Below are 16,368 nucleotides of genomic sequence, written 5' to 3' on the forward strand. Positions count from 1 at the left end.
GTTAAACGACTGATGCACGATGAAATCTATAATTAGGGATAAGTTCGGTGTAGTTACCGAAGTCAACAGATACCCCACAGAGGAAGGTTACTGTGAGACTAAGCGTTGGAATTGAGTTGGTGTTAAATGTATATGATTCAGAATGAATGTAGGGGTATACGGATCTTACCCGTCCGTATACCTAGAATGAGTGTGTCGGATGTTGTTCTCTATGTTGCCGACTCAACAGCGACCGTCCCATCTTCGTGGTTATAAGCGGAAATGATGTTTAGCATCTAGGAAGTTAAGCAACGGGACATCAATGATAGCTCGAGTGCTTGTACATGGTCCGGCAGAACCATGTACAAAAATTGCCACCTGCGTGTGATATACACAAAAGGGCGTTGATGAGTCATCACGGAAGCTCACCCGATGTATGTAAAAGACCACAGTGAAATAGGCCAACACGGCAGGTGTTCACGTAATGCACTTCGACATCCATCTCCACTATAGTATAAAGGGTATTATGGATTTGTGCTGATATTTGTAACATTCATTCATATTTGTTGCTCGATCACCTTAAGATTATTAACCAATTTGCTGAGAATCACTTCTTGAGACGATTTAAAGATACCCCTGATTTGTCCGTTGATCCAAGTTTAGATCACAATTTTGAAAATAAGTTGATGAAATTTGTATACATCTGGGGCCTTCGAACTAGTAGTATGCAAAAATCAGCACAATTAAGTTAGTATAATCCTAAATGATACTACTGATTTTCGTACTGATTGATTAGCTCTAAATTTGACCTTAATCCCCATATCAGTTTTTCAGTCTTCAATAAATTACCTATTTACTGATCGATTGATTAGCACACTGCCTAAACGGTTGAACCTAGAGACATGGCATTTTGACAGTAGATGGACTTTCTGTCTGTAAATCCATTAGGGTTTTTGAAAAAAGAGTCAAAACGGGTAAATTCGGTAACCTCATACATATCTCCTAAACTGAAAAAGATATAACCAAAACGAAATACTTCTCGTGGTTTATTAAACAAATAAGAGGACAGGTATCTAGTACTTTTTCGAATTTCGGCCCCTTTTAGGAGTAAAAAGTGTATTTTGGAACCTTTTTGCACCTAAAGTATCTTCTAAACCATGAGCAATTTAATAACACGAAACAATTTTGGTACATTTTTGAAATTCGGAAGTTTAAGTGGTAAAAATCGTATATAATCGATCATTTTTTTAAAACCTATTTTTGAAAAATAAATATCAATCAAATAATTTTTTTTATAATTTGTTAAAATTTGTGTTGTAAGTAGTTTTGGGTAAAAAACTAAATTTTTTAGTAAAATTATAGATTTTTTGACGAAAATAAATTTGTAAGTAAATAATTTTTTTAGTAAAATATCAATATTTTGATAAAATATAAATTTTTAGATTAAAAATATTTTTTTTTTTTGTAAAAATAATTTTTTTTTCTAAAAAAAATCAAGTTTTAATTAAAAATCTATATTTTTGCGAAAACCGTTTTTATATTAAACCCCTGAACGTACAAAGAACTATTTTAACACTAATCAACGTTTATCAATTGCGTGCTTTGTCGTTGACAAAAGTTTACTTAAGCTCAACTAAACAATAATTTTACAAACAACAACAACAATGCTACGCCTAAAGTGCCATATAGGGTACATGTAATTATGAGAAGCGCATAGTAAGCATTACATATGTTACTGCTAAAGCTAAACATTTTTCAAGAGAGGTGATTTTAAAGACTTATTCTGCAGCTCAGTGAACGGTTAGATATGACATATTATATATCATTGGAAAGGTAATTAAGTCTAGTTTTCAATAATTGTCATTACAAATCTAACTTTTAATCAACGTAGAGTGAAAAGGCAAAGTAAGTAAAAAATATATATTGCATTTAGCAGATTTAAGTTTAGTTTTGTTTATAAATCGTTTAAATATGTTTCTATAATGATTATTTCAACCTGTCAATATTGTTCATGTATCTTAGAGATGTTGTTGTCTCTATAAATTGCCAATCCTTATTAGATTCTAAACGTTTGTCCGTCAGTCCGTCTGTGGAAATCATGATGGACTTTCTTGAAGAATAATAATAAACAATAAATAATTTGTTTTTAAAAGTAAATCCACCTTTAGAATTCCGAAGAGGCAAGACTTCATTTTGCTCGTTATTTGTATATATTATCTTTTTTTTTTTTTTGATAACCTGCTAACAAACATGTCATTTTGAATCACCATATCATACAATGACTTTTTCAAAATTTTGTTTGTATATACATACAAAACACAAATAATTAAAATGAAATGACAGATAAAAAATTTACTTACCCTAAAAAAATCACTAAAATTAACAACAGTAGTTAGAAGTTAACAATTGATAAGATTATTAACTAAAGAAAGCACAACTATTAGAAAGAAAAAACACTACAAAACACTTGATAGGCTACTGAGGATACCAACACATTTTTTTGTTGAAAATATTTTAATTAATATTTCGATTTAAAAATTATTAAAAGGAAACAATAATAGTGATTTGTGTTTGCATTTAAAAAAAGTGCAAACTATAACTATCATTGATTAAAATGATGACAATTTATATGAACTGATTATTTGTTCAAATTTTCATAATGACGGTATTAAAAATATTTGTATTATTATTTATTATATATTTTTTTTGTAACTGCTATTGGTTTGGTTTTATTTATATTAAAAAAAAATTAACACTGATAATGTAAAAAAAGGTAAAATAGTGTTTCGCTGTATGTATGCATACAAGTAAGTATATTATATGATTATGTATATATTTATTTATATTTATATATAAAAAAGGTAATAATAATAAATATATATAGAGTTTAATAAACGCGTTTAACAAACGATACAACGATATCCGTTCGATAATGACAATAAATATAAACTAAACTTTTATAAGTTCAATAAATATAAATATCTCTACAATAATTGTATTGTACTATGAGTGTGAGTAGGTGTGTGTTTGTGTGTTTCTATAAATTTAAACATGTGTTTGTATCCTGTATATGTATATGTGGTATGTTTAAATGACCAAACAACCAACTGACCAAATGACCATCATCAACAGACAAAAGGAGGTGATGGTGGTGGCGGTTGGTAGCGTTAGCGTTACCACTAACAAAATAACCCGAAGAGCTTTAAAGCGAAAAAAAACCAAAACAAAACAAAAATTCAAACAATACATGTGTACAATAAAGTTCTTGTTATTGGTTTTTAATACTTTTATAAACACTCATACATACATAAATCACACACATATTCTCACACTATTCTAAATAGTTACACACACACTCTCATTGTCTCTCCAACAAACACTAACGGAATCTATGTGTATAAAATGCAGTTTGTCGATAAGTAATCATTACTAGCTGTCAAATACACAAAAAAGAAAAACAACAAAAAAGAGGAGAACAGACAGACTTTCATTCAATCCATTTTTTACGAGAGTTATCTGATAAATCTTGTGAAAAATCGGTTTTGATTGTTTTAAATTTTATTAAGCTAGAACTGAACTAGAACTGAACTAGAACTGAACTAGAACTGAACTAGAACTGAACTAGAACTGAACTAGAACTGAACTAGAACTGAACTAGAACTGAACTAGAACTGAACTAGAACTGAACTAGAACTGAACTAGAACTGAACTAGAACTGAACTAGAACTGAACTAGAACTGAACTAGAACTGAACTAGAACTGAACTAGAACTGAACTAGAACTGAACTAGAACTGAACTAGAACTGAACTAGAACTGAACTAGAACTGAACTAGAACTGAACTAGAACTGAACTAGAACTGAACTAGAACTGAACTAGAACTGAACTAGAACTGAACTAGAACTGAACTAGAACTGAACTAGAACTGAACTAGAACTGAACTAGAACTGAACTAGAACTGAATTAGAACTGAACTAGAACTGAACTAGAACTGAACTAGAACTGAACTAGAACTGAACTAGAACTGAACTAGAACTGAACTAGAACTGAACTAGAACTGAACTAGAACTGAACTAGAACTGAACTAGAACTGAACTAGAACTGAACTAGAACTGAATTAGAACTGAACTAGAACTGAACTAGAACTGAACTAGAACTGAACTAGAACTGAACTAGAACTTAACTAGAACTGAACTAGAACTGAACTAGAACTGAACTAGAACTGAACTAGAATTGAACTAGAACTGAACTAGAAATGAATTAGAAAAAACTAATACTAACACCCAATTGAATATATGATAATCCCATTAGTTTTAAAGAGCAATCCCGAACGACATACATATATTCTAGTGCTGCTCCTATTAGGAAGTCAATTACAATGACACAGCAAGAAAGCTAGTACAATCGTTTACAAAGAGTACTTCGTTGACGAATAAAGAACACACAGTTGGGTAGATATTAGTGGAAATTATGGTCCGCTATTTAGGAATGGCTCGATTATAGGTTATACATTTTTAACAAACTTCTCAGCTAACCCTCCTCAAAGTACACAAACCTTTACAACCACATATCTAGATACACAATCGCTATAACCAAACGACAATGAATTTAAATTTTTTTTGTATACAAAACGGAAGGATAAAAACATGACTGACTGACTACTCTCTACCTTTAACGATTGAATGGCCAGCAACTTTATACAAATGTATACAATAAAATCAACAACAACAACAACGTATAAAAAAGGTTTAATAAAGAACACACAGTTGGGTAGATATTAGTGGAAATTATGGTCCGCTATTTAGGAATGGCTCGATTATAGGTTATACATTTTTAACAAACTTCTCAGCTAACCCTCCTCAAAGTACACAAACCTTTACAACCACATATCTAGATACACAATCGCTATAACCAAACGACAATGAATTTAAATTTTTTTTGTATACAAAACGGAAGGATAAAAACATGACTGACTGACTACTCTCTACCTTTAACGATTGAATGGCCAGCAACTTTATACAAATGTATACAATAAAATCAACAACAACAACAACGTATAAAAAAGGTTTAATCGGTCATTCAGTAAAGTATGTGTGTATGAGTATCAGATTGTCTATAAACATGACTGTATATGTGCCTTTATGAAAAAGGATAATATTCCTCATACTCTGTGTAAGTATGGCTAGGAATTTTTATAAATATTTTCTATACCTTTTTACATTTTTTTCTCCAATATATTATTAACAATTTACCATGTCAATAATGTGTATAGAATGTATTGTAAACAAAAACAGTCGTGTATAATATAATACAGTGGGGTGTAGTTTTATTGGGAAGGATATAGACTTTGAAATGGATAAAAATTACTTAAGAAAGAATATTTAAATATAGTGTAGCCTATAGTGTAGTCTATAGTGTAGTCTATAGTCTAGTCTATAGTCTAGTCTATAGTCTAGTCTATAGTATAGTCTATTGTCTAGTCTATAGTCTAGTCTATAGTCTAGTCTATAGTCTAGTCTATAGTCTAGTCTATAGTCTAGTCTATAGTCTAGTCTATAGTCTAGTCTATAGTCTAGCCTATAGTCTAGTCTATATTCTAGTCTATAGTCTAGTCTATAGTCTAGTCTATAGTCTAGTCTATAGTCTAGTCTATAGTCTAGTCTAGTCTATAGTCTAGTCTATAGTCTAGTCTATAGTCTAGTCTATAGTCTAGTCTATAGTCTAGTCTATAGTCTAGTCTATAGTCTAGTCTATAGTCTAGTCTATAGTCTAGTCTATAGTCTAGTCTATAGTCTAATCTATAGTCTAGTCTATAGTCTAGTCTATAGTCTAATCTAAAGTCTAGTCTATAGTCTAGTCTATAGTCTAGTCTATAGTCTAGTCTATAGTCTAGTCTATAGTCTAGTCTATAGTTTAGTCTATAGCCTAGTCTATAGTCTAGTCTATAGTCCAGTCTATAGTCTAGTCTATAGTCTAGTCTATAGTCTAGTCTATAGTCTAGTCTATAGTCTAGTCTATAGTCTAGTCTATAGTCTAGTCTATAGTCTAGTCTATAGTCTAGTCTATAGTCTAGTCTATAGTCTAGTCTATAGTCTAGTCTATAGTCTAGTCTATAGTCTAGTCTATAGTCTAGTCTATAGTCTAGTCTATAGTCTAGTCTATAGTCTAGTCTATAGTCTAGTCTATAGTCTAGTCTATAGTCTAGTCTATAGTCTAGTCTATAGTCTAGTCTATAGTCTAGTCTATAGTCTAGTCTATAGTCTAGTCTATAGTCTAGTCTATAGTCTAGTCTATAGTCTAGTCTATAGTCTAGTCTATAGTCTAGTCTATAGTCTAGTCTATAGTCTAGTCTATAGTCTAGTCTATAGTCTAGTCTATAGTCTAGTCTATAGTCTAGTCTATAGTCTAGTCTATAGTCTAGTCTATAGTCTAGTCTATAGTCTAGTCTATAGTCTAGTCTATAGTCTAGTCTATAGTCTAGTTTATAGTCTAGTCTATAGTCTAGTCTATAGTCTAGTCTATAGTCTAGTCTATAGTCTAGTCTATAGTCTAGTCTATAGTCTAGTCTATAGTCTAGTCTATAGTCTTGTCTATAGTCTTGTCTATAGTCTAGTCTAGTCTATAGTCTAGTCTAGTCTATAGTCTAGTCTAGTCTATAGTCTAGTCTAGTCTATAGTCTAGTCTATAGTGTAGTCTACAGTCTAGTCTATAGTCTAGTCTATAGTGTAGTCTACAGTCTAGTCTATAGTCTAGTCTATATTCTAGTCTATAGGCTAGTTTATAGTCTAGTCTATAGTCTAGTCTATAGTCTAGTCTATAGTCTAGTCTATAGTCTAGTTTATAGTCTAGTCTATAGTCTAGTCTATAGTCTAGTCTATTGTCTAGTCTATATTCTAGTCTATAGTCTTGTCTATGGTCTAGTCCATAGTCTATTCTATAGTCTAGTCAGCATAAAGTTCTATATCCAAAGTTCCGACTATTCCTAAATTAGTCTACAACCCTCGTACTTACCTTATCCTCGTACGATTTGTTAAATGTTTTTGATTTTATTTCTATCTAAACTAGAGTACATAACGGTAATTTGTAAATTCTAATAATTTTTACAACAAATAGGCAAACGCCAACCCACTTGTCGGAAACAAAACTCTGCTCTTTTTTACACTTGAAAAGGTCTGTCGCTCTCACTACTATTTGTTATTGTTAGTTTATATTATCGACATCAGAAAAACACAGAGCTTTATTTATTCACAGTCATAAACTATTTAAAAAAATGAGGTTGTAAATAAAGGACTATATGGCCTAATAACGGAAACGAAATTAATATATAAATCGTCTATGTACAATAATTTGTAAAAGGTATATATTTCTACTCGGCTAATGTAGACAAACTTATACATATGTATGTATGTACATGCCAACAAATGCATTAGAAATGAAAACCACATACTGTAGTAGGTTGGTTAAAGTAACAGTGGAGCTAAATAAGAAGACCGTATTTATTACTACATATTTTTGGATAATACTAAATTCTCCTAACATAAGATAATGTCTGGCATTTCTGACCAAAGATTTTCGAGTTAGGTCTCTAACGCATTATAGCGTAAACAAAAAACACTTCACAGTGCAGCATTGATTAAATTTTTCTTTTAAGTTCTTTATTTAGTTTTTCAATATATTAAACCACTTGAATGTCAAACACACATTCATATACAAATGCACATGAGAACATGATATTATTACACATACATATGTATATATGTAAGTATTTTCTAACAGTTATATTTTTACACTCCAACAATCTGCTAAAGAATAAATTGTTATTCCCGTTAAAAGTATGCATGTAAATTTAATACCTACTTTAACAACTTTCAAAATCAAATAATTATAGAGTGCATGTAGTGGTGTGGTGGTCGGTAGGTCCTTCAGTTAGACATGTCCTTTAACAAAATATCGTCATACCTTGTGACACTGGTAACATTATGCGTGTAGAAATATATAAAAAGGTATAGTTATACGGATACAAACATATGCTCGAACACCTATTAATTTGCCTCTAAAGAGAACTTTTTAAGCCGAAAGGCAACAAAAAATATATGCACTACACAGGAGTATTAGTTAGTTCACAGTAAATACAAAAATGGAAAAGTTAACAATCGATAGTTGTAAAACAAATTAATTAATTTAAAAAGGTTGACATACTGCTATCGCAACAAAATTCTGTTAGTTTAGTTTTAGTTACTAGTTACTAGGAAAAATAAATTTAAAAACTTATTGACTATATTAAAAACCAGACTTAAGTATAGACTATAGACTAGACTAGACTATAGACTAGACTATAGACTAGACTATAGACTAGACTATAGACTAGACTATAGACTAGACTATAGACTAGACTATAGACTAGACTATAGACTAGACTATAGACTAGACTATAGACTAGACTAGACTATAGACTAGTCTATAGACTAGTCTATAGACTAGACTATAGACTAGACTATAGACTAGACTATAGACTAGACTATAGACTAGACTATAGACTAGACTATAGACTAGACTATAGACTAGACTATAGACTAGTCTATAGACTAGTCTATAGACTAGACTATAGACTAGACTATAGACTAGACTATAGACTAGACTATAGACTATAGACTAGACTATAGACTAGACTATAGACTAGACTATAGACTATACTATAGACTAGACTATAGACTATATAGACTAGACTATAGACTAGACTATAGACTAGACTATAGACTAGACTATAGACTAGACTATAGACTAGACTATAGACTAGACTATAGACTAGACTATAGACTAGACTATAGACTAGACTATAGACTAGACTATAGACTAGACTATAGACTAGACTATAGACTAGACTATAGACTAGACTATAGACTAGACTATAGACTAGACTATAGACTAGACTATAGACTAGACTATAGACTAGACTATAGACTAGACTATAGACTAGACTATAGACTAGACTATAGACTAGACTATAGACTAGACTATAGACTAGACTATAGACTAGACTATAGACTAGACTATAGACTAGACTATAGACTAGACTATAGACTAGACTATAGACTAGACTATAGACTAGACTATAGACTAGACTATAGACTAGACTATAGACTAGACTATAGACTAGACTATAGACTAGACTATAGACTAGACTATAGACTAGACTATAGACTAGACTATAGACTAGACTATAGACTAGACTATAGACTAGACTATAGACTAGACTATAGACTAGACTATAGACTAGACTATAGACTAGACTATAGACTAGACTATAGACTAGACTATAGACTAGACTATAGACTAGACTATAGACTAGACTATAGACTAGACTATAGACTAGACTATAGACTAGACTATAGACTAGACTATAGACTAGACTATAGACTAGACTATAGACTAGACTATAGACTAGACTATAGACTAGACTATAGACTAGACTATAGACTAGACTATAGACTAGACTATAGACTAGACTATAGACTAGACTATAGACTAGACTATAGACTAGACTATAGACTAGACTATAGACTAGACTATAGACTAGACTATAGACTAGACTATAGACTAGACTATAGACTAGACTATAGACTAGACTATAGACTAGACTATAGACTAGACTATAGACTAGACTATAGACTAGAATATAGACTAGACTATAGACTAGACTATAGACTAGACTATAGACTAGACTATAGACTTGACTATAGACTAGACTATAGACTAGACTATAGACTAGACTATAGACTAGACTATAGACTTGACTATAGACTAGACTATAGACTAGACTATAGACTAGACTATAGACTAGACTATAGACTAGACTATAGACTTGACTATAGACTAGACTATAGACTAGACTATAGACTAGACTATAGACTAGACTATAGACTTGACTATAGACTAGACTATAGACTAGACTATAGACTAGACTATAGACTAGACTATAGACTAGACTATAGACTTGACTATAGACTAGACTATAGACAATGTCAAGTATATAGCAGACTGCTCTTAAAACATTATTAATCTTTAGAGAAAAAATCTACAGAAAGTTTTTAAAGACATACTTAAATGTGGATACAATGTAAAATCTATTCGTTGTTTTAATGTATACATTGAGATTCACCAGACCCTTTCACCCTCTGACTCCCAGTTTTCTTTTCTGGCTTACAGACAGATATGGACATGAATGCACTTGTAGGAGATACAATCGTGCAATGTTTTAATCAATACTTTTTCAATGGATTTTACAATACAACTGAACTACTATTGAACATGTTTCGTTTGTCTAGTGTCTTACACGGGTTTTTTGTTGTTGGCGTTTTGTTCTGCTATTGTTTTTGTTACAATAATGGTCAAGTTACCAAAGGGTTACCAAATGAACTTTGTGCGAAATCATTGGTCATATGCGTCTACATATTTGGTTGTGCTTATATGTCCGTCTGTCTGAGATTGTATGAGAGTGCAATATAAATGAAAGCGAAATGTAATTATACATACATACTTACATGGTTTTGTATTGTTTGTTCGATCGAACAATGTCTATTGACCAGAATTGGATAAGATACATATTAGTGAAAGAAATTATTAGTTTCTTTTGTATTTAAAAGAGTTGAAAGTTAATATTAAAGGCAATTAATAGAAAAGCATATTTTTATACTTATAGCTTAAAAAAAAGTTAGATATGTGTCAAACAACATTTTTCTAATACCAGTCATTTGAATATAATTATATGCATAATTACTTATGTTTAAGTGGAATATCCTTTTTTCCTTAACCAATAATTATGTACTTTGGGCATGTGTTACATATGTATGTATGTATGTATATAAGTATAGTGCCTGCATTGTATGCCTGTGAGTCTACGGTTGTGTGCATGTTTTTAGACATGCTTCTCTTATGTTTTGTAAAACGCTATAAAACCCAGTAATTCTGATGACTGTAATCTCTTATATTTACCGAATTTTCTACGTATTACTTGCAGATACTTAAGTGAGTTAAAATATTTTGTAATAACAAAGGTACACAGGAGTAACATTTTTAAATGAGTTAATATATAAATTCATAACCTCGAAGGTATCCACTTATTACAAATATTACCAAAAATAGACACCTTGACTATTTCTAAAACTGCTTAATTACTTACATACCCCTGCAGTTTGGCAAAGAGTCGATGCATCCGAAAAAGACAGAGATTTCCACAAACGTCTAACAACCTGGTTGGCTCTAATTCGTCTTTCGTCACGGATGTACTCTTTGTAAACGAGAGTGAAGATAATCGTCACTTTAGTGTCCTCTTTGTAAGCGAGAGAGGGGACACTTAAAAAGCACTTGTCTGCCTCTTCGTAACCTATGGGGTGACGATTGACTTCCTCGTAGGACAAGCACATGTTAAAATAGCTAGTCACCTGGACAGTTGGTGGCTAGGTGTAACCCTATGTGGTAGGTTAAATAGGGAGTTCGGGACTGTTCGACCGAACTGCTGGGACATTACTCTTCAACACACACATTGTTATAAGTTTACAATGTAGTAGTAGTCTTATGTTCTAATGTTTAAATAAACATGCTCTCAAAGGACACTTAAATCGAATACTTTAACCTGGGGCCGATATTTTATTAAAGATTATAATCGTTTTAAAGATTTATTAAATTTACATTTACTAAATAATATTTATTACTTTTTTCATATTAATGGTTTTGACACTTTAAAAATAGCTTTTATATACATAAACCAGTATGAATGCAAAGTCGGGCATGGCCGAACATATAATACCCTACACCAATGAATATATTAAAATGTGGATTTCTTATTAATAAAGCATTTAATTTGTCTTTGACCTCAATTCCGAAATTATTTATACAACTTGTGACAATAGAACTAGAACTAAAATTCAGTTCAGTTCTAGTTCAGTTTCTAGTTCAGTTCTAGTTCCGTTCTAGTTCAGTTCAAGTTCAGTTCTAGTTCAGTTCTAGTAAGTTTAGTTCAGTTCTAGTTCAGTTCTAGTTCAGTTCTAGTTCAGTTCTAGTTCAGTTCTAGTTCAGTTCTAGTTCAGTTCTAGTTCAGTTCTAGTTCAGTTCTAGTTCAGTTCTAGTTCAGTTCTAGTTCAGTTTCTAGTTTCAGTTTCTAGTTCATCAGTTTCAGTAGTCAGTTCAAGTTCAGTTCTAGTTCAGTTCTAGTTCAGTTCTAGTTCAGTTCTAGTTCAGTTCTAGTTCAGTTCTAGTCAGTTCTAGTTCAGTTCTAGTTCAGTTCTAGTTCAGTTCTAGTGTCAGTTCTAGTTCAGTTCTAGTTCAGTTCTAGTTCAGTTCTAGTTCAGTTCTAGTTCAGTTCTAGTTCAGTTCTAGTTCAGTTCTAGTTCAGTTCAGTTCAGTTCTAGTTCAGTTCTAGTTCAGTTCTAGTTCAGTTCTAGTTCAGTTCTAGTTCAGTTCTAGTTCAGTTCTAGTTCAGTTCTAGTTCAGTTCTAGTTCAGTTCTAGTCAGTTCTAGTTCAGTGTTCTAGTTCAGTTCTAGTTCAGTTTCTAGTTCAGTTCTAGTTCAGTTCTAGTTCAGTTCTAGTTCAGTTCTAGTTCAGTTCTAGTTCAGTTCTAGTTCAGTTCTAGTTCAGTTCTAGTTCAGTTCTAGTTCAGTTCTAGTTCAGTTCTAGTTCAGTTCTAGTTCAGTTCTAGTTCAGTTCTAGTTCAGTTCTAGTTCAGTTCTAGTTCAGTTCTAGTTCATTCTAGTCAGTTTCTAGTTCAGTTCTAGTTCAGTTCTAGTTCAGTTCTAGTTCAGTTCTAGTTCAGTTCTAGTTCAGTTCTAGTTCAGTTCTAGTTCAGTTCTAGTTCAGTTCTAGTTCAGTTCTAGTTCAGTTCTAGTTCAGTTCTAGTTCAGTTCTAGTTCAGTTCCTAGTTCAGTTCTAGTTCAGTTCTAGTTCAGTTCTAGTTCAGTTCTAGTTCAGTTCTAGTTCAGTTCTAGTTCAGTCTCAGTTCAGTTCTAGTTCAGTTAGTTCAGTTCTAGTTCAGTTCTAGTTCAGTTCTAGTTCAGTTCAGTTCTAGTTCAGTTCTAGTTCAGTTCTAGTTCAGTTCTAGTTCAGTTCTAGTTCAGTTCTAGTTCAGTTCTAGTTCAGTTCTAGTTCAGTTCTAGTTCAGTTCTAGTTCAGTTCTAGTTCAGTTCTAGTTCAGTTCTAGTTCAGTTCTAGTTCAGTTCTAGTTCAGTTCTAGTTCAGTTCTAGTTCAGTTCTAGTTCAGTTCTAGTTCAGTTCTAGTTCAGTTCTAGTTCAGTTCTAGTTCAGTTCTAGTTCAGTTCTAGTTCAGTTCTAGTTCAGTTCTAGTTCAGTTCTAGTTCAGTTCTAGTTCAGTTCTAGTTCAGTTCTAGTTCAGTTCTAGTTCAGTTATAGCTCAGTTATAGCTCAGTTATAGTTCAGTTATAGTTCAGTTATAGTTCAGTGCCGCAATTCTGTAACTTTTTAACTTTAACTACCGATATCGTAAAGTAACGACAAATATCGGTTGCATTAATGAATTTGCAATTCAGTAACTTTTTAACGACTTTCGAATATTTTAACGACAAAGATCGGAAAAATATAGAAATGTCAAAAGTTTTGTATTGAAATATTTTTAAAATATAAAGTTATTAACGTGAACTTTTTATTTGTCGTTACATTGCCGATACTTTTCGTTAACTAATAATTATGTTTAACGAAAAAAAATCGGTGAAATAAAATTCAGAATGCCACATAACGACAATTATTGTTAACTTACGAATTTTTACTATTTAACGACAAAATTTTGTCGTTAAAAAGTTACTGAATTGCGGTACAGTTATAGTTCAGTTCTAGTTCAGTTCGTGTTTAGTTCAAGTTCAGTTCTGTTTAAGTTCATTTATAATATAGCTATGAGTTAATTCTCTCAGATGTGTTTTTAAATTATTATTTTTTGTTTGTTTATTTTTTAAATAATATAAAAATTTCCACTGTCTATATACATATGTATGTATACTATAGCTTATTGAATATTTTCTTAAATTTCGAAAACAAATCTTTTATAATTAATAACACTTTGTCATGTAATCATAATTACTCTTTGTCTGTGAAATATTTATTTAAATTATATTGAAAATTTAAAAATTTAAGATAAAATTTTTAAAATTAAAACCCATAATAACAAAACAAAGTTGTCTCATGTGTTTACAAAATAATATTTTAAACAAGAGAAAAATATAATTATTTTGGCACGCTACCATAGACATATCATATCAATAACTTTTAAATAGGATTAGAATTATTTTTGATAAAATGATTTAATACATAAAGATATATCATTGATATTAGTTGTGTTTTAAGAAAAATTTTGAACTAAGTTTTAAAAACTAATTTATTGGGTCGACCTTGACCGTTTTTGTAGTTTTTTTTTTAAATGTTTTCGAATTATTTTTTTCTGTTTTGTTATTTTGTCTTATTTTTGTTTATAGCTGACATTGGTTTAAATTTAGATGATTTTATTTTATATTTAGAAAATTTAAAAAAAACACAAGAGAGAAAAAAAATCGTTTAAATTTCGAACATGTGTTTCGGCTAGTGGTATTGGGCCAAACTGTATTTTGTTTTCGACAGATAAAATAGTTTAAACGAAAGCAATAAAAACAAGTAGTCAAATTTAGTCGGGCTAATACGACCATATGATATCCTATACCATTTGTGAGCTAACTTTAATTACGATGTATTTCAGCATTTATTGATTAAAAACTGTTTTTTTGAAAGCGGCTCGACCCTTTTATAATTAGGAGGATCCTTTTATAATTAGGAGGAGGCATTTCTGTCATTAGTTGTACGAAATTTATTGACATTAGATGAAAGGTATGGTTATAATAAGGTCGAGAATATACCTCCAGCATATTATATCCTATTTTAGGAATGGTCTACTAAATTTAGTTCAGTTAGAAAAAATATTTCATTTCTGAATTATTAATTATGCTTCTGAAATATAATTTCATAAATTGAATGAACATTTTTCTTTTAAACTTTATACTATCTAGTGCACTCAAAAAAAAACGAAAATTAATTTAAATTTTTGTTTCAGTTTAGATAAATTTATTAATTTGTAGATGTGGGTGTTATTTTTTATGTCTAGTTCGTCAAAACGTTTTGTTTCGACCAAATCATATTTTAGTGATAAATTATTGCAAATTTCTTTCATATTTTATTATCGAAAAATTTCACTTAGAAATCATAAATTTTGTTTTAAGTTAATTTGTATTAAAAAAAAAAAAAAAAAATGTTTAACAATTAAATAAATGTCTGATCTTATGGACACATGCAGCTGAGATATGATTGTGGCGGTGCACAGTGGTATAGGAAAAAAAAAGAGGGAAATAATTCGGTAACTTCTAAACGGTTAATCCGATTTTAATGAAATTTGGTATGCACAAAGAGGAGGTGTTGTCGAGTTTAGGTTTTGAATTTGGACCTTATAGGCCAACCAGGGGCCCGGCGGGGGGTCCTCAAATTAGGACACCTCGGCTATGTTAAATTTTTAAAACGATCCTATTTCTTCATTTGAGTTCCGATTTAAAAAAAATTTCGTATATAGAATCTCCTCATCGAGCACTATAAAAAATGTCGTCGTAGCAGTAAATTATCTCTTATAGTTTAGGAGATATTCGCATTTGAATATTAAAATTTTAAAATTTTTACCGTCCTTACTTTAGTTTTTTGATAATAGCAGGTCCAAATATTTCCGATTTTCGCCATTTTTTTTTATTTGCTTAACAACAAGTTTATATACCAAGCAGTGAAAGAATTATGTAAAAATCATGACTGAGTCCAAAGTTATAGGCATTTAAATTTAAAAAATTAAAAAAAGGCGATTTTTTGTCATTTTTTTGGGAAAAAAGTATCTTTTTCTTTTTAAGTTATCTAAAAAGTTTCTAAGAAGATGTATATAGAATTTATACTTTTTGGAAAGCTGACTTTACATAAAATACGATAAATGAAACAAAACCTAAAAATTTTTGATACCGAGGGGACCAGGTCCATCCAAAAAACCCTATATTTTATGGAAAATTAAATTTTGAGCAAAAATTCTCAAATCGCATAGTCGATATCAAATTATAGTGACCTGTTTTATATGACCCAATAAGTTCTTAATCATTTTGTAACGGGTTTCGATAACCCCGCCCCTGGTATGGATATAATAGGCAAAAAACCAAAAAATCCCATTTTTGGGATTTTTTAAAACTTTTTTGGGAATTCCGGGATTTCTAATAAGAAAATTCGAAATTTTTATTTAATTTTGGATTTTGAGTAAAAAAATCTACCTAGCACTATTATTTTCATCCATAAGGTTAACTCTTAAATTTGTTACATATATGGATGAAAATAATAGTG

This window comes from Lucilia sericata, unplaced genomic scaffold (genome assembly GCF_015586225.1).
Source record: "Lucilia sericata isolate MDLA Ls3-8-SP2 unplaced genomic scaffold, ASM1558622v1 Contig001247F_arrow, whole genome shotgun sequence".
Classification (NCBI taxonomy): Eukaryota; Metazoa; Arthropoda; class Insecta; order Diptera; family Calliphoridae; genus Lucilia; species Lucilia sericata.